Consider the following 16,187-nt stretch of genomic DNA (forward strand, 5'->3'; position numbering starts at 1 on the left):
CCCCATCCCTGGAAGTGTTTAATGCCTGGTTGGATGGGCCTTGGACAACCTGCTCTTGTGGAAGGTGCTCCTGCCCATGGCAGAGAGTTTGGAGCTAGACAATCTATAAGGTCCCTTCTAACCCAAACCATTCTATAATTCTATGCATCTATGATTGGTTTTATTTAACAAGTGTACTAATACTGAATACAACTAAAGACTTTGGGGATATTCCTGTTATCATCATTCCAATAGCATCAATCACTAAGGAAAGGGGCAAAAAATATGGGTCATCTTACAAACACCAGAAAGGCAACAGAATCTCCTTGACATAGACTTCTATACTTCTATTATAATTTTTCAGAGTGTAAAGCATTCCCATGTTTCTCGTATGCAATTTTGAGGGGAGAAAACTATTAATTTGCATTTGAAGGGATGTCCAGGAATACCTGGCAGCCACAAAATAGACTTAAAATATTAACTAATATTCAAAATAAATGAAGGGGGAGGTGAAACAGGAAATTTTTTAGATGAGACTTGATGAGAGTTAATGAGCCCTCAATTATATGTGTACTTTCTTTGTTGATAAAATATGAACATATTCCTCTCCCTTACTGTTCTGGCAGATTTTTCAGCAGCAAAACACAGCTTTTTCTTTAGCAAGAAACACAGCCTACTGACAAGGTTGTTTCAGACAGAAAAATAACTCAGGGGTCTTATAAAACAGATTTTCCTGTATTTCAGTACGTAAAAAAACAAAGTCAGTGTGATTTGAAACTTGACCACTCCTTATCGCCTTCTGAACATAAAGAACGTCACTGCAATCAATGAATCAAAAAGCAAGATGATCTTAATTAAAAAATTTAAGGAGCAATTGAGGAAAGCGAAACATGAAGGTGAGGAAGGAGGGAAGGAAGCTTACTTGCTGGAAATTTGCCTCTCTTATTTGGAGAATGTAGAAGTTTACTAGAAAAAGACAGAAAAGAAAATAAATCTGAGTAATAAATCTTTTGTGTTAGCTCGTTAATGTCTGTGCTTTAAAAATTTTTATTAGCTTTTTTTTTTAAGAAATGTGGAACTGTTCCATGGACACAACTGAGCTCTGCCTTCTGTTAAGGGCTGCAGCACCATTGAAGTTTGAAATAATTTAAGCGGTTCTGTTGGGCTTTCAATTCCCCCACCTTCTATTTTTCTTTCAGTGGATTGAAATGTGACCAAATAGCAGCATGACTGTGGATGGAAAAGATAATTCTCACACAACATTCTTCTCAGTGCTTTGGGGAAAATGCACACATACAAACACATTTGCTGATGTCTGATTCAAGATGTGAAAAAAGAAAAAAAAAGAAAAATCTCTGAGGTTCTTTTTTTTGAAATTGGAAACACACTTTAAAACTCTCCTATGATTTTTTTTGTTTAGGCTAATTATGACTTCTGCTTTATGTTGCCACAATAGATACTAAACATTTGCAATATATTTACTTAGATTAAAAGAATTATGGGATGAATTTGTGTCTATTATGCCATTAGCCTTAAGCAACACTGCTTTAGTAACAGTGGGAATATATTTTTATAAGTCAAAAAGGTGACTTATCAGTGTAACCAGACATTTTGCATTTTCAATACATTACATAATAAAGAGCGCTAGCAAATTTTGCTCTTCAGGGAATTTTTGTTGAAATTTTATGTTGCTATATTGACAGAGCTGGATTAAAGATAGAGGGAAGAAATTCATGCATTGGCTGAGAAGTATAGCTTGTGCTGCCTCTCTCATGTGTGTGCAATTTGTTTATTTTTATGTCCTTATAATGAACTTAAAAATGGGAAGTTCCTGAAGCAAAGTATGTCCAAAAGAGTGAAAGCTACATTAAAATTCTAACACTTCAGATATAGGAATTTACTTCTGTTGTTGTGCCTCCTACGCGAGTGCACACAGAAAAATCATTCACTTTCCTTATTAAAACATGATGGTGAAACTAGCTCTTACTAAGACCATTTTTTCCACATCCTACTCACAAAATCTAAATTAGATTAGAGTCAAGCTTCAGCCACATTGTCTCCTCTTCCAAGGAGTAGGGGTTTTTTTTAGCATCTATGTATCTTTTGAGTTTCTCCAGCAATATGAAGGACTGTGAAAACTCCTAGCTATAAAAGCTATTTTAGATCTTAAAAATTCATGTCTACTTTCTTTCATCCAGTTTTTCTATTGTATATTGTTATCTTTTCCTGAAGTCTACAGCCAGAAAATTGGTATCAGCATTTCCCCCCTTAATATCATGATATATAGGATAACACAATATCAATTCACCAGTGAAACTCAAGGCCCTGATGCATAATTTTGGAAATATATATGCTATTAAATGAATAAATTAGTTCTTCCAAGTCTTCCATTTTCTATATTCCTATCTCTGGACAAGTTTACTAACTGTCTAACAGAGTCAGCAGAACAGGAGGTCTATCCTGATGGGAGAGCTCCCCAGTGCTTCTTGTTCATAGCTTGGCATATAAACTACCATTTTAAAATACTTCGGTATGCATCAAGATGCAGAGGAGAGTAGCTGAGGAGATTCCATGGAGCACATTCATCTTTGTTCGCAATGGGACTTCTAATTTCCATGAGATTACAGGAGCAAGAGCTGGGAGGACAGATTCTGAAATCTCCCTGAGGCATCAGAGACCAAGGATCAGTGCAGAATAAAGATCTGTGCTGAGGCTCCAAGCTACAGGTGAGGAGTCTAAGACAGTATTTCAGACCCATCATCTTGCTGAGCAAAGAGTAGACCTAACAAGCTGGTGAGAAGGAGGACACTCTTGCCTTGTCAGAACTTGTATGTCTAAATTATCCTGCTCAGGAATAGACAACTTATTCTCCTCAGGAAGTTACAGGAGGAGCTCAACCATTGTAGGGTCAAAGATCTTGTGGTGCAAAGAACACTGCTAAAGAAATTAAAAACATCCTTCAGATGAGGGTGCTCACATGTGTCCCTTCTACAGGAACACCCTTACCACACGCCTGCGGGGCTTCGCTGTCACATTTATTTGAGGAATGCTGAGCCAGTTTCAATACATCTGTACAAGCGAGTTTGCACCGGTGCAAAAAGTCAATAAATGCCACTCTAGACAAGCTGTGAGATTCAGAGACATTTACAGATTTGTGGTGATGACTGCTATCACATAAGGGTTACCTATGACCAATTACAAAGGGATGGATAGTGGAAAAGCCTGGATAAAAACTGAGTAAGACCATCCTTGCTAGCAACTCAATTCAGCAAAAAGGTCAAAAAGAGCAGGACAGTAGCCAGGTTTTAAGAAGTAAATGTTGCTCAAGTTTAGGTTATTTTGAGTCTTTTTAATGCTAAACCTTATAAAGTCTCATAAATAAGTATTCTCCCTTACCACAACCCTATACAGAACTGTGGAATTTCCTTTCACTTTCCTCACACTGTGAAACTCTGACAAAGATGGCTCAGATGTGGACTGAGTTCCAGAAAACATGCATTCCACTGTAGATATTCAAGAATTGGATGAATGGTGCAGGTGGTCACATCACTTGCATAATGGATGAGTCAACAGTTGATCTTCTCTTACATGCCAAAGTTCTTAATAAAAAAGTGGTTCAGATATTTTTTCTTATACCTATAACAGGAGAAATTGAAGTTGTATTTCCCAGAATACTACCAGAGGTTAGTAGTGTTCCTAATTAAATGCCTGGCATTGAATGAATTGAATGTTCAGTGCTATTCACAAAGTAGCTAAGCTCAGAGAGCAGGAGGCTTTTTAAGGGGGCAGGTATGAACAAACTCAGGTGGAGATCAGGCTAAAATTAACACCAAATAAACTAGTGTGGCTTTGGATTTCATATATTTTAAGTTGATAAATTTCAGCTCTATTGGTTAACTCATCATCTGGCTACAAACAGAATTTTAAAATAACTTCATAAGGAGAATACATGCATCAATAGGATATATGCATATTGGACTGAAATTACATTGTTATAATTGTCAGTTCTAAAGTTATAGAGACATATAAGAAGTACCATTATAGACAATCAACCATAAATGATGGGAAGAAGTTCCAGCCACATGAAGATGAGGGAAGGCAGCATAGCTGTAAAGCAGCAAGATATTCAGAAGAAGTAATAGCACTAATGTCAATGATAATAAGGGTTCCAGACTGTGGGATGCTGTTGTTTGAAATTTATCTATTTTAGGACTCAAAAAGTTCATTCAAAGTCTTCCCAAACTTCTGTAGAAGGCAATAAAAAATCCATACTGAAAAGGAAACTTAAAGTAAAAATCATGTATAGTTTTAGTTTATATGTTTTAAGTAGTAGTCCTCAACACTGTTCAGTTAGACCGCACAGCAAACCACTGAATTTGAGATACTCTTTGAAGAAGATCTTATGTGACAGACCTGGCCAAAACCAGGAAGAGCATCTTCTCATGTGAATGTATTTTGGAGAAATATTTTTCCTGCAGTTCACTGTGACTGGAAGATCTATTTAAAGGTGAGAAAAGAACAACTGCATGTATCATAAGCAAGCTATAAGCCCGAATGAATTGCTTTAGTATACTGCTTTTTATAAATATCCAGTTTACTCAAAGACACTGAGAAGTCAGGATGAAAATCAAGTATAAAAGTTAATTCAAAGTAAGATAATGAAAACAACAAGTTGAGGGCGAGTGTTTCAAGCAAGATAAACAACAGTCACTAAGTGAGAGAAGGACACTGAATTGGAGGTAGCAATGGATCTCAAGACAGGACTGACAGAAGGACCTAGGTGGGCTGGAGCAATGGGCCATCAGGATCCTAATGGAATTCAGCAAGGACAGACATGAAGTCCATCTGCTCAGAGCTCATTAAATGGCACCTATGCTCAATTTTTGGGCCTACAGTACAAAACCAGCTGTGATGAACTGGAGCAAGATCAGTGGAGGGCTATCAAGATGTTTTAGGGATGGAGCATTTGCCCTGCAGGGAGAACCTGGCGTTGTTCCTCCTGGAGATTAGCTGGACGTGGGGGGGGATTCAGAACAGCTGCCCAGTGCCTGTAATTAGTTATAAAGAGAGAAAGCCAAGCTCTATCAGGAGTCAGCAGTGCATGGCAGGAAGACAAGAGATAAGGGGGATAAGCTGAAACAAAAGAAAGTCAGACTGGATATAAATCAAAGCAAGCTTCTTCCCTGAAGGAAAGCCAAATAGCAGAACAAGTTGCCCAAGACACTGTGCACTAAATATCTTCTGGGGACTTTCAAGATGCAACTGGATAAAATCCTGAGCAACAGGATCTGATCTTATAGCCTAGTTTTAGCACCACCTGAGACCTCCCAAGGTCCTTTCCAACCTGAATCTTCCAGTGTTCATTCTGAGAGTACAAGAAATGTTTAATATATTTGTGAAGGGCTTGGTTGAGAGTGTCCTCACAGGAAAGGTTGAGTTTCCTTATTCTTGACAGAGAGATAAAGAATTGACTTGACCATCCCCATTTGGAATATTTAGGGATGAACACAGTGCTAATCATGCAACTGTGCTTTGTCAGGTCAAAACATGCATTGAGAACTAAACCAAAATGAAATTTTAGTGTGGAGATTGGCTGGTTCTTTCCCTGCACTACACAGTACCTATCACTATCACTGCACATTATTGTGTGTCTCATAACAAAGCTCCATGGAACACAATTTGATGTGGCATAACAGATGGAGATGTCCCAAACTTCAAAATTCTACAATGGTTACGACTGAGGCTGAGGGCAGGAGAGAGCTTCAGACCAAGCTCTTCTCCTCTCAAGAGTGTGGTACCTGAAGAACATGACTGCTTTTCCAGCAAAAGCAGTGATGTCCTGAGGACACAGTTGCTGCTGTCTCTGAAACTTTTTCACAGGATGATTGAAAAAGTCTTTTGGAGTGAGCACACCAAGGACTGAGACCCCCTATCCAGCCAAAAGCATTCAGTCTCACTCTGTGTGTGGCAGTAGGCACAAAAGATGTCCAGACAGAAATGGAAAACATAGCAATATTTCTAGATTTTTGCAGAAGCAATGCACTCAATAAATTGCAAATGCAGCAAGTCTGTTCATTTGTTCTTAATGACAATAAAGAAGATGCTTGGAAGGGAACCATTAACCGAACAGATTTTTTCCCAAGATTTGTTAATCTCTAGCAAGAGAACTGAAAAAATCATCACTAGCAAAATAGAGCTGGAGACATGAAAGAAGAAGGCTTGACACTTCATCATCAATGCCACAAGCTATTAATTTCCCTCTGAAAATTCAGTGTGACAATTTTGATTCAGGAAAGATGAATGGCCATAGCACGGAAAGCAAACATGAACTGTGGACAGTCTTTCTGGTTAAGCTGGAAGGGCTGCATCCAAGATATTTCCTACTTAACCTTCATCAAGGAAAAGGTCAAAAAAGGCCAATGTATTTAAGCAGGGCACAGGATGGAACAGAAAAAAACTTCCTATGAAAAAGATGAAGTGCACATTCTTTTGGTCTTCATTAAAACTATTCCACATCACTCCACACTTTCATTTAAAGCAGCTTCCTGACAGCATTGAAGACAAGATCTTAAAGCATCTTTTGTCAAAAGATAAAAGTGTAAATGGAAAACAATTTGTGTACTGTACACAAGACATGGAAAAGTATGAAGGGTGCATAAGAAACAGAAAAGAGAAAAAATACCTTTAGCCTTAGCAAATTATATAAGCAGTGGTAGGCAAGGTAATCATCCATCCTGTGTACTTCCATGTACATGCACTCTAAGCTGAACAGTTACCAAAGCATATGTGGCTTTACCAAAGTGGACATTTTTTTTTTTTTTTATGACGCTTCTAAGGAAGAAAGAATTTTCTTCAAGCACTACAAAAGAGATGGAAATTAATGTCTACAGGCATGGAATTTCCATACTTCTTAGAAAACAAAATAGCTCGACTTTGACACTCTCCCTCCTCGTGTCCCTAACAGCAAGTATGGTTACTGGGCAATAGAATACAATTCATGGTAAATGCCACACTCAGGATTTCTCCTGGAAGAACAGATAAGTATACCTTTGTGCAAACTGATACGTGAAAGGATCAACAGATATGTGCAACAAACACAAAGAAATGCTACTGGGAGAGAAAAAGAATATATTTTCTTTCCATTCTCTTCTCACCAAATCTGGTCTGCCTTCCTTTGGGATATCTATCAGTCATAATTCGGACTCCTACTCCATCTATTTCAGAAGTTCCCTAGTGTCTCAGTCTAATATGTGATCTCCCTTGCCCTATAGTGTCAGCATGGCACTTTCTTGCCCACCTCAATTTTTATCCTTCATTGTCCACTACCACTGTCCCTATTAACTGTAGATGCTGGCAATTCATGATGAAGTGGGGCAAAAAGCTTCTTCAAACAATGAGAGTGGCCCACACAGAGATTTGAAGATAAGGACTGAGACATGGACTCTTTGTTTCATACCAGATGTGACTCAGCAAGGTGTCTGGAAGAGATGGGTGAGGCATTCTAGGAAACCTGCTCACCTCCCTGTGTTAGGCTCTCCTCCAAAATAACTGCAACACTTTTTTAAGAGATGAGTTGTTTGACAGTTGGGTATGATTTCAAAAACCCAGACTCATAAATACATGCATTTCTGAGATCAGTTCTGAACTGAAAAGCATATTCTTCTACTGTAGGCAGGGAAACAGCAACTCTGGCAGCCACTGGTGGCTGGAGACTAAAACAAAGCAGTGAATAGTTCAAATAGCCACCAGATTCAACACCCTGGTACTCCCCATGTCTGTGTCCCTCTTCCACTGTCACGGTAGCACCAGTGTCACAGTTCAGGCTTCAGTACTGAGCAGTGATACTGCAGCAAATGCAGAATGGTTGAATTACTGTTGTTATCTGAATGGTCTGTGACGAAAGGGCAAATATTCTTGTGGGAAATGAAAATTTTCTCTGCACTGTATGTTGCCCTGGGGCTCCCAAGGTATGTGCATGAGTAACCTCCATCCCAGGAGTGAAGCAGACAGGTCACAGCAGCAGCATCACTCACCTGAACTCGAGCTCTGATGCCCATATTGATGACTCATTAAACTGTACACAGGAAGCAGCTTTATTCAAAGCAGCCTTGAACCAGCACCCAAAAGCAATGTGATAGGCATGTGAATGTCATTGCAGAACTCCTTCAACACAGGTTCAAGCTCCTCAGCAAGTGCTTCTCCCCAATAACCCTCTGGATTTCTTAACAACAACTAAGGATTTTTACACGGCATATAAAAGGAGGAACACACAAACTACACGTGATATTCGCACACTGCAAATGTTCTGCAGCTACCAGAAAGAGCAGTAAATTCTCCATCCTTACATACAAGGCAGACAGGGTCCTCAAAACACACAATATCAAGATACAGTTGCACAACGTCACTTGTCCAAGACAGCACATACATCAGCTATACTTAGCCATGTCCTTGTTTTATCTGGCTTTTGCAGACCACTTTGCATGTTGGCAACTATTACCCTCTCTAAAGGTTTCACAGGATTTAATAGATGTCCTCATTGTGCTATAGATATCCATGGTACCCAAGACCAAAACAAATAGCTGTAACACAGACCTATTTCTTGAAATGTGGTTATAGTGCATCTCAAACCCTTTACAAGTTGATGATGTGCAAAACTGTGCAAAATTTGTGGAGAGGAGATGTTTGCAGAGCAATTTATTGAAACACAAAATGGGATGTGAGCTGCCAAGGATGGAGAAAATCTGAAAAAATGGTATACTTCTTTCAATACCTCTCTGTAGCTGCACATCCTCCTGTGTTGAACTGCTATTCTTTTGATGATTCTTGTGATCCCTGAATATGCACACCTCAAAGTCTCTTCATTTTGCCCTTCCTCACTTCAGAGGATCTCTGCTTTAGAGGAAGGCTCCATACCAAGCAGAAGGAAAACAAACCCCAAATTCAGCGGCCTTTTTCACTTAGGAGTTGAGTTGCAGAGCAGTAGAGCTCAGGAAGCCTTCCTCTGTAAGCCTGAATATTGGCAATGGATGGAAGTTTACAGTGGTATAAAAAATTCCATCCTCCTACTGATATAGAGATAAAAGAAACTACTGGAATTCCTGACAGATACTTGTGTTCACTTCAGAACATTTTTATTGGTCTAACTGTGGTAGTTGTCTCCCTAAATCCTACCATCTCCTGGTGGCCAGCAGAGAGTGTTACAGTCTCAGTTCATAAATTGGCTCTAGATGTATAATAGATAACAACAAGGTAAATTCACATGTGTTTTACTAAACACACATTCAAGATTTCAGATGCAATAGCTAAAATAAAATAGCGGGCAATGGCATCAATGGAACGTTTGCTCAATATTTCTACAAAGGTTGGATTAATGCAGAATTCTTTATTGTCACAAAGTTAGCAAAACTCAAATATTATTCTAAAAGCTACAATTAGCATTTCTGCAGTCCTTGGGGGGGAAAAAAGGTGATAGTTAAAAGGCATCTTGTGCTGGTTATTTACAGGATGTTCAGTTTATTATTTCACTACTGTTCTCTAATTTGTGACTGGCATGCCTTTAGGCAGTCAAGTCACTGGGAAATAATCCTCAAAAGTTTTAGCATAGGTAGATCCAGAAACATGGCTCCTGAATCTCTTACTTTTCTCTCTTTCTTCCATTCTTTGTCCAACATCATATCCCTCTAAGATCATCCATTATTCTTCATTGTGATTTTACTGCTTATGGGCACCACCACCATCTCTGATTCCCCTAAGCTCTATCTACCCCACAGGCCTTTGAAACATGCTTTAAGTAACAACACTGAGTGATTTTTAAAACATTTTTCTGTAACCTATATAACTTACATTCACTTTTTTTTTGTCAGCATAACCCAGCAATAGAACAGGTGACAATTTGGAGGAGTACAGTGTTCCATTTCTACAGTCGGTACCAAAACTACATTTAATCTAAGTATCCTAGTCTCTTCCAGTGAATCATGGAAGGTTCTCCAGGGTTCAAATGAAAGACCTGCTTCATGCATTCTTCTGTGGAAAGTATAGGAGACACCTTAAAGAGCTGTGCAGGAATTACACCACAGATGTTCAAATACAATGTTTATCCATGGCATTGCTCATCTATGGGCTCATCAAGAAACTCAAGATGACAGCAAGTTCTTCCAGGTTTAGGTCCTTAGCAATCTTTGCAAAGCAAGCTAGTTTCATCCCTACATATGGAAAGAGGCAGGTGCCTTTGAAGATTTACAAAAGGAAATCCTGCTTTCCTAACTGCAGTGCCTGGAAGTCTTCAGGAGGACTCTCCTCATTGATCAGAGAGAGAACATGCCTTTAGGTAGCTGCTGTGTAAGTATTTAAGACACAAGGGGCACCTTGGCTACACAGCCTGGATCCCACCCTCAGAATCTCATTCACCTTTTTAAAGCAGCAGCTGAGCAAGCACTTCTGTTTCTCTCCTCTTTTCTCTCCACACCACTTATTAGCTTCCCTCCAAATCCTAGTTGTTGGGTTAGAGAGTCAGAAGTGGTAAGGGAGGACTTTCTGAGTGATACTGCAGCAATTCTCTAAATAAAAAGGCACAGGCTTTCATTAAAAGTGCACATTTAGCCTCATGCTTCTGGTGACACTGGCACAGTCACACACATCTGTTATCACACTTCTCCTGTGGAGACACGCAGCGCTCCGGTGTGTGGGTTGAGAAGGTGTCACCAGGTAGTGGAATATCTTGCAGTTCACAGCCCCCTAAAGGGTTGGCCATGTTTCCCCTGCTCACCCCAAGCCAGCAGCTCCAACCACTTTGATGGTTCCATGTGGACCCTCTGTCCACTTGCTGAGATGAACCAACTCCGTAGGCAGGCAGCCAACAGAGCTTCCCACTGCCCTGATGAGCTCATGCAGCACTCCAGGAGGTGAGCTGAGAGCCAAACCTGGCACCAGGAAGGAGATGGGAACACACTGCTGCAGGCAGAGGATGGGAATATCAAGGATGGGTTTCTCCAGGGCATAAAGCTATTCTGCTGTCTGAGAGGAGACAAGAAACCTCACCCTCTGTTGCAATAAAACCTCTTTAACAAAATGGGAGTTATCAGACAACCGATCAGAAATTTCAGGGGGAGCTGATTACAGTAAACCTCAGGAAAAAAAGTTGGGTTGTTTTAATTGCCAGGCACGACATGCACAAACCCACCTTGCTCACACAGCCTGCATGCATTTACATAGGCAGATTTGGGATTTCTAGTTAGTTTCCTTCATGTTTCTGGAGCTGCATGCAAGCCAGTTGTCTCAGCAACCAGGAGGATTAGGTTTAAAAAACCAGAAACCAGAGATCTGAACTTCTCACGTTATATCTTGACTCTTACACTTGAAGCTTTACAAAGAAGGCTAAATATCTTCAGACTACTGATAAAAGTCAGGAGAATTGGCAGTTTTGCAGACATTTACAGGCTTGGCAACACATTTTTCTGTTTTTAAGTGAAAACAGACAAAACAGTGCACATGGTAGAATAATGAACATCTTGGCACATTGCAATTACAATACTGGAACAGACCACTATTCAGTTTTAATAGATGCTTTTGAGAAAAACAATCCCCTGTGTTCAGCTCCCTGTTACATTTATTCTCCAGAACCCTAGTGCCAAAAGCTTCCCCATCTTCTCTGTGGGCTTTCCAAACAGAGTTCACCTCCTGTGAAGCACCACAAAAATACAGCTGCTGTCAAGCAGCTCCTCTCCTTGCTAAGATGGGTTAGATTCACATCACAGAGAAATGGCAGCATGCAGTGCCACAATTACATTCAAACCAGGATAGGATTTTTTTTTTGGCATACAACATCGCTGACTTTCTAGTCTTTTGCTTCTATACAGAAACTCCATGAAGTATTCTGTGGATAATCTAGCACTGATCTACAGCATGGAATTCTATAGCACAGTACCACATCTAGAAATTTTGCCATATATATTCCAGCAATACTACCAAATCTGCAGATATAAATACTATAATGCAAATTTATATTTAATTGTAAGTTAATTTTTGCTACGAAAGAAATAATTATAAAAAAAGGGAAATCATGATGAAATTTTGAGTGTAAAGGTCAACTATTACAAAAAAAATGTTTCAGTGTAACCAAACCACCGGTGGTGGTTATAACTGGGAGGTTCAGAGCTCCAGGATTAATAGAGGCTTACCAACCTTTTCAGCAGATTCTGGAAGTGGAAACTAAAGTTCTGGAAAAATCACTGACACTAAATCTGCTGTGTGCATAAACCATACGATGAAACAAGCATTAGTTTCCTCAGAAAATAAAATTCTTAAGACACATGAAAATAAAATGGAATTACTCTCACCAGTTAACAACTTTTGAGTATGAACAAGCAATGCTAAACAAAGATCTCTTGCAGGGGCCCTTAGAAGCAATCTACTGACATAACTGAAATGTGCTAAAATAATTCAGCTAATAAGGGTCTAGTTTGGCTATTAATTTAATAATTACTGTGCTGCATTCTGAGGTGACACTGCTTAGAGCCTTGAGCCTTTCCACTTTACAGCATCCTCTCCAAGCACAGACAGCATTGGACTTGCCCCTCTTGGTAAGAATAACAATGGAATTACTGCACTCTGATCATATGGAAATGATGAATTAATGTTGGAGCAAGACAAGTGAAAGACAAAAAAATCCGAGGGGGGCCGGAGAGAATATTACACTGCTGATCCAGCTGGGAAGGCAGAGTGATGGCTGAAGGCTTGTTAAAGGGAGAAGCAGGGTGACTTGCTGGCACTACTAGGGCACAGCACAGGGGACTGTATCCCCTCCCTTCCTCTGCTGCTTTCTGCACATGTGACTGCTCAGGGACAAGGTCTGCAGGTAACTGCAGTGCAGGGACAGCCACACCTCAATGGATTATTCACTATGTACATACAGCCCCCCCACTTCACCTGCAGCCCACTTAATGCAGCTCTACCTGTGATGGAGGCACTGGGAAAGCGTAGTATGAGGAAGATGACTGTGTCTTATGGGTGTCACAAAGCTCTCCTGAGAGCCATGTTATTCAGTTATTATCCGACTTAATATCCTCAAAATCTCCAAAGATGGCAGTTAAAATTTAAACGGGCATTCTGAAAAGACACTCTTGATCCCATTATCAGCATCGTGGATGGGATTACAATGGGGGTGGTAATGGTGGAAATGTTTTAGGAGAGATCCAGTATCAACAGCAGGAGTGGCCACTAATTGGATTCTTTCTATGTCACTGCAGAGTTGTCACGGGACCCTCGTTCTCTGTTGAACACTGCAGCTCTCAAGGGGCTCAGAAAGGAGCTTTCTCAATTGTTATCACATCAGTCTGCCTTCCCACTCAAACACAAATCCCCCAAAGCTCTTTCTAAAGCTAAGGAAATCATGGAACCCATGACTCCCATGACATCTGCAACAAGTGTCCTGCCTCATCAGTGTGAGAATGGGCCTTGACATTACACAAGGCTCAAACTCCTGATCCGGTATGAATATTTGGTCATATATAAAAATATATAACATCAAGTGCAGGATATAAGTTAAACAAAGCTAGATAAAAAACCTTCAAACTGTCAAAATAGTCTGCAATAAAGTGTTTCTAGCCAGAACAGAATTTGCAAATGTTTTAAAATATTTTTTTCCTTAGCTGTCTAATGTCCACTGAGTGTGGTTTTTATAATGGCTTGCACATTTAGGAGCACTGTCCCCAGCATCAGAACATTTTAAATAAACTGTTTTTATCAGTTCCTGACTGAAATAAGAGTGATTACAATAATTTTCACACTATTACTTACAATCTCTAGGATACTTCTGGATTTCTACATGCAATTTTTTTCCTAACAAAGTTTAATTTAGCCTACTTTTTGAAGGTGCATTTACATGCCATTTGGAAATTCACCAAGGGTTTTTTTTCAATGCAAATTACACCAATCATAATTATTTTTTTTCCTCTGAAACAGAGACAAAAATCAATGAAAACCCAAGAAGACATGCCAAGAAGCAGAAGCTGAAGTTGCATATTGTGACGTAATGAGCTCACCCACCTCAATTATAAAGTGCTAAGAAGAGGAAGCCCCTGACAAGCAATAAACTGACACACAATTAAGACAATTCAGGGCAGAACACATTCAGGCTGGAAAACATTTTCTTGTGCTCTACCTAACTGTTCAGAGCAGTGAGAGAAAAAAAAACCAACAGAGTGACACTTTGAAAAACTCTATGAAGACAATAAGTATCCCACCTAATTTTCACTAGCTGGGGGAAAAAGAAACACATCAGCTTTTGTGCAGAGCAGGTTGCCTCACATCACAAACAGAGTTGATAGTACAGACATGCCTGGTATGTTCAGCATTCCATATCAAGCGAACATGAATTAGCCGCAACAAAAATGTGTTACAGCTTTCATGCAGCAGTTTATGGATTTTTTTTGTACCTCTGGAATTTTTTACCTTGAGCGTATCATGGAACTTGTACTGTCTCAGATCTTTTCCTAAGATTATTTTTATCTCACTGTGAGGAACATCTTTGTGAGCTCTGAACACTTTTACAGCTGCTGGGATGCTAATGGGAACTTCATGTGTGTACCCAGCACAAGTGCTCTGAGGAAAAAAAAAGCCAATGTCAAAGGAAGGTATGTAGAAGTCACCATAAATATGTCTTTGAATGTTTACCATCTGGAACAGTAGATTACGTTTTGACAAGAAGCTGGACTGCCCCGTGGGCATTGTCTTTTAAACAGCCCCATCATTATGAAGGAAGGAAAAACATGATTTGCTGTTCCTAGTTTCTCAGCAAGATTTTCTGGCAGTGCTAGAGAAACTAGTTTGTTTTTTTTTCCCCTAGTAAAACAATAACAAGTTGGGCATGTGTAATTAGCTATGCACTTTCTTTAAAAAATATGGTTTCTTGTAGATCATCTGATCTGTGATGCCCACAAAGAGGGATAGGATTCAGCTAGGCAGTGACAGCATCAGGCTCTGCAGCTCACAGTGCTTGCTGCACCTCAGCTGTGCTGAAGTCTGAACCTCTGTGTGCTGAAGCTGGCATATTGAGCTTCTCAGTGGACACACTGGGAGAAAGAGGAGAAATCCAATATACAAGACTTGTATGTGGAGCCATAATGAGGTTTTCCTTTGGTTTTGTTTTTCACTTTAAGCTTGTAAAAGTTTCCATCACTTTTTACAATGAGAAAGTGTAGACTGAGAGAAAAAACCAAAATGGTCAAATTTATTCACATAAATCTTGGTCTGGTTGCCCAGTGATTTTTGGGATTTAGCTAATTCTCTGTTTCAAATTGCTGTGGGATGACTTCTGAGGACACATTCGCACTAAAGAGTGTGTTTGAAAATACAAGCTGAGAACAACCTGTAAAGAGGCCAAATAGTCTGTTCAAGGAAAAAAGTTAACAAAAAAGTTGGTTTGAGGCAAAAATATATGTGCAACATGAAACATGGGTTAATGGGCATCATTACACTGTTGAATACCAAAATCACAAAGCACCAGCTATAAATCCCCTTGCCCAGCCTACTAAACAGATCTTATTTCAGAACACATTTGATACAGTATTATATATAGAATATCTCACCTGTAAGTGGTGAGGACGGTGTTAGATTTCTTTCACAAGTAGGAGGCCAATAATTCATAAGCACCAGAGGTATGTGACAGTTACTGTGAAGAACTGTTAAGGTGCAAAAGAAGCAAATAGTATTGTTACTCTGCACAGGAAAACAGCATGTATATAGAGCAAATTTTAAACCAAACAACTCCAAACCAAATAAAAGGAAAAATAATCCCTCCTCTAATTTCTCCATCTAGATAATTTAGAATAAAACAATGGAAACATCTTTTCTGATAAGCTAACATACTGTAATTAGTGATAACATTTCTGATTTAGTTAATTTGCTGGGCTTCCCACGCTCCAGACATCAATGAACTTAATAGCGGAATTAAATGAAAATGATAGCAGAGTACTTCCATAACTAATTTCTAATTATATTTCTGCCCCCCTTCCTTCCTAAACATAAATTTTTGTCTATGTCTAATTAACACTTCAGATTGCTAGTTTAGAATCTATAAATATAGCGAGTCTTTAATGATCCATTATAGTGATGCTACTTAGTTTTCAATGACTTGTAAAACTTTCACAAACAGATCTGCAAATGAATTACATCCATCTGCTCTGCTGCAGCTGCAAGAGCAGCATTACATT

The 16,187-nt window shown here is 39.4% G+C and overlaps 1 protein-coding gene across 2 annotated transcripts in view; it reads right to left on the minus strand.

Annotated features, from left to right (window-relative positions):
* The window catches only part of SULF1 (sulfatase 1), a 123,598-nt gene that overhangs the window by 106,072 nt on the left and 1,339 nt on the right, over positions 1-16,187 (minus strand). For both annotated transcript variants that reach the window (XM_031058618.1, XM_031058617.1), the window contains exon 2: positions 15,564-15,656. The gene's annotated coding sequence lies outside the window, so the exon portion shown is untranslated. The remainder of the gene's footprint in view (positions 1-15,563; positions 15,657-16,187) is intronic.

Source organism: Geospiza fortis, unplaced genomic scaffold, assembly GCF_000277835.1.
Source record: "Geospiza fortis unplaced genomic scaffold, GeoFor_1.0 scaffold121, whole genome shotgun sequence".
In the NCBI taxonomy this organism is placed as follows: Eukaryota; Metazoa; Chordata; class Aves; order Passeriformes; family Thraupidae; genus Geospiza; species Geospiza fortis.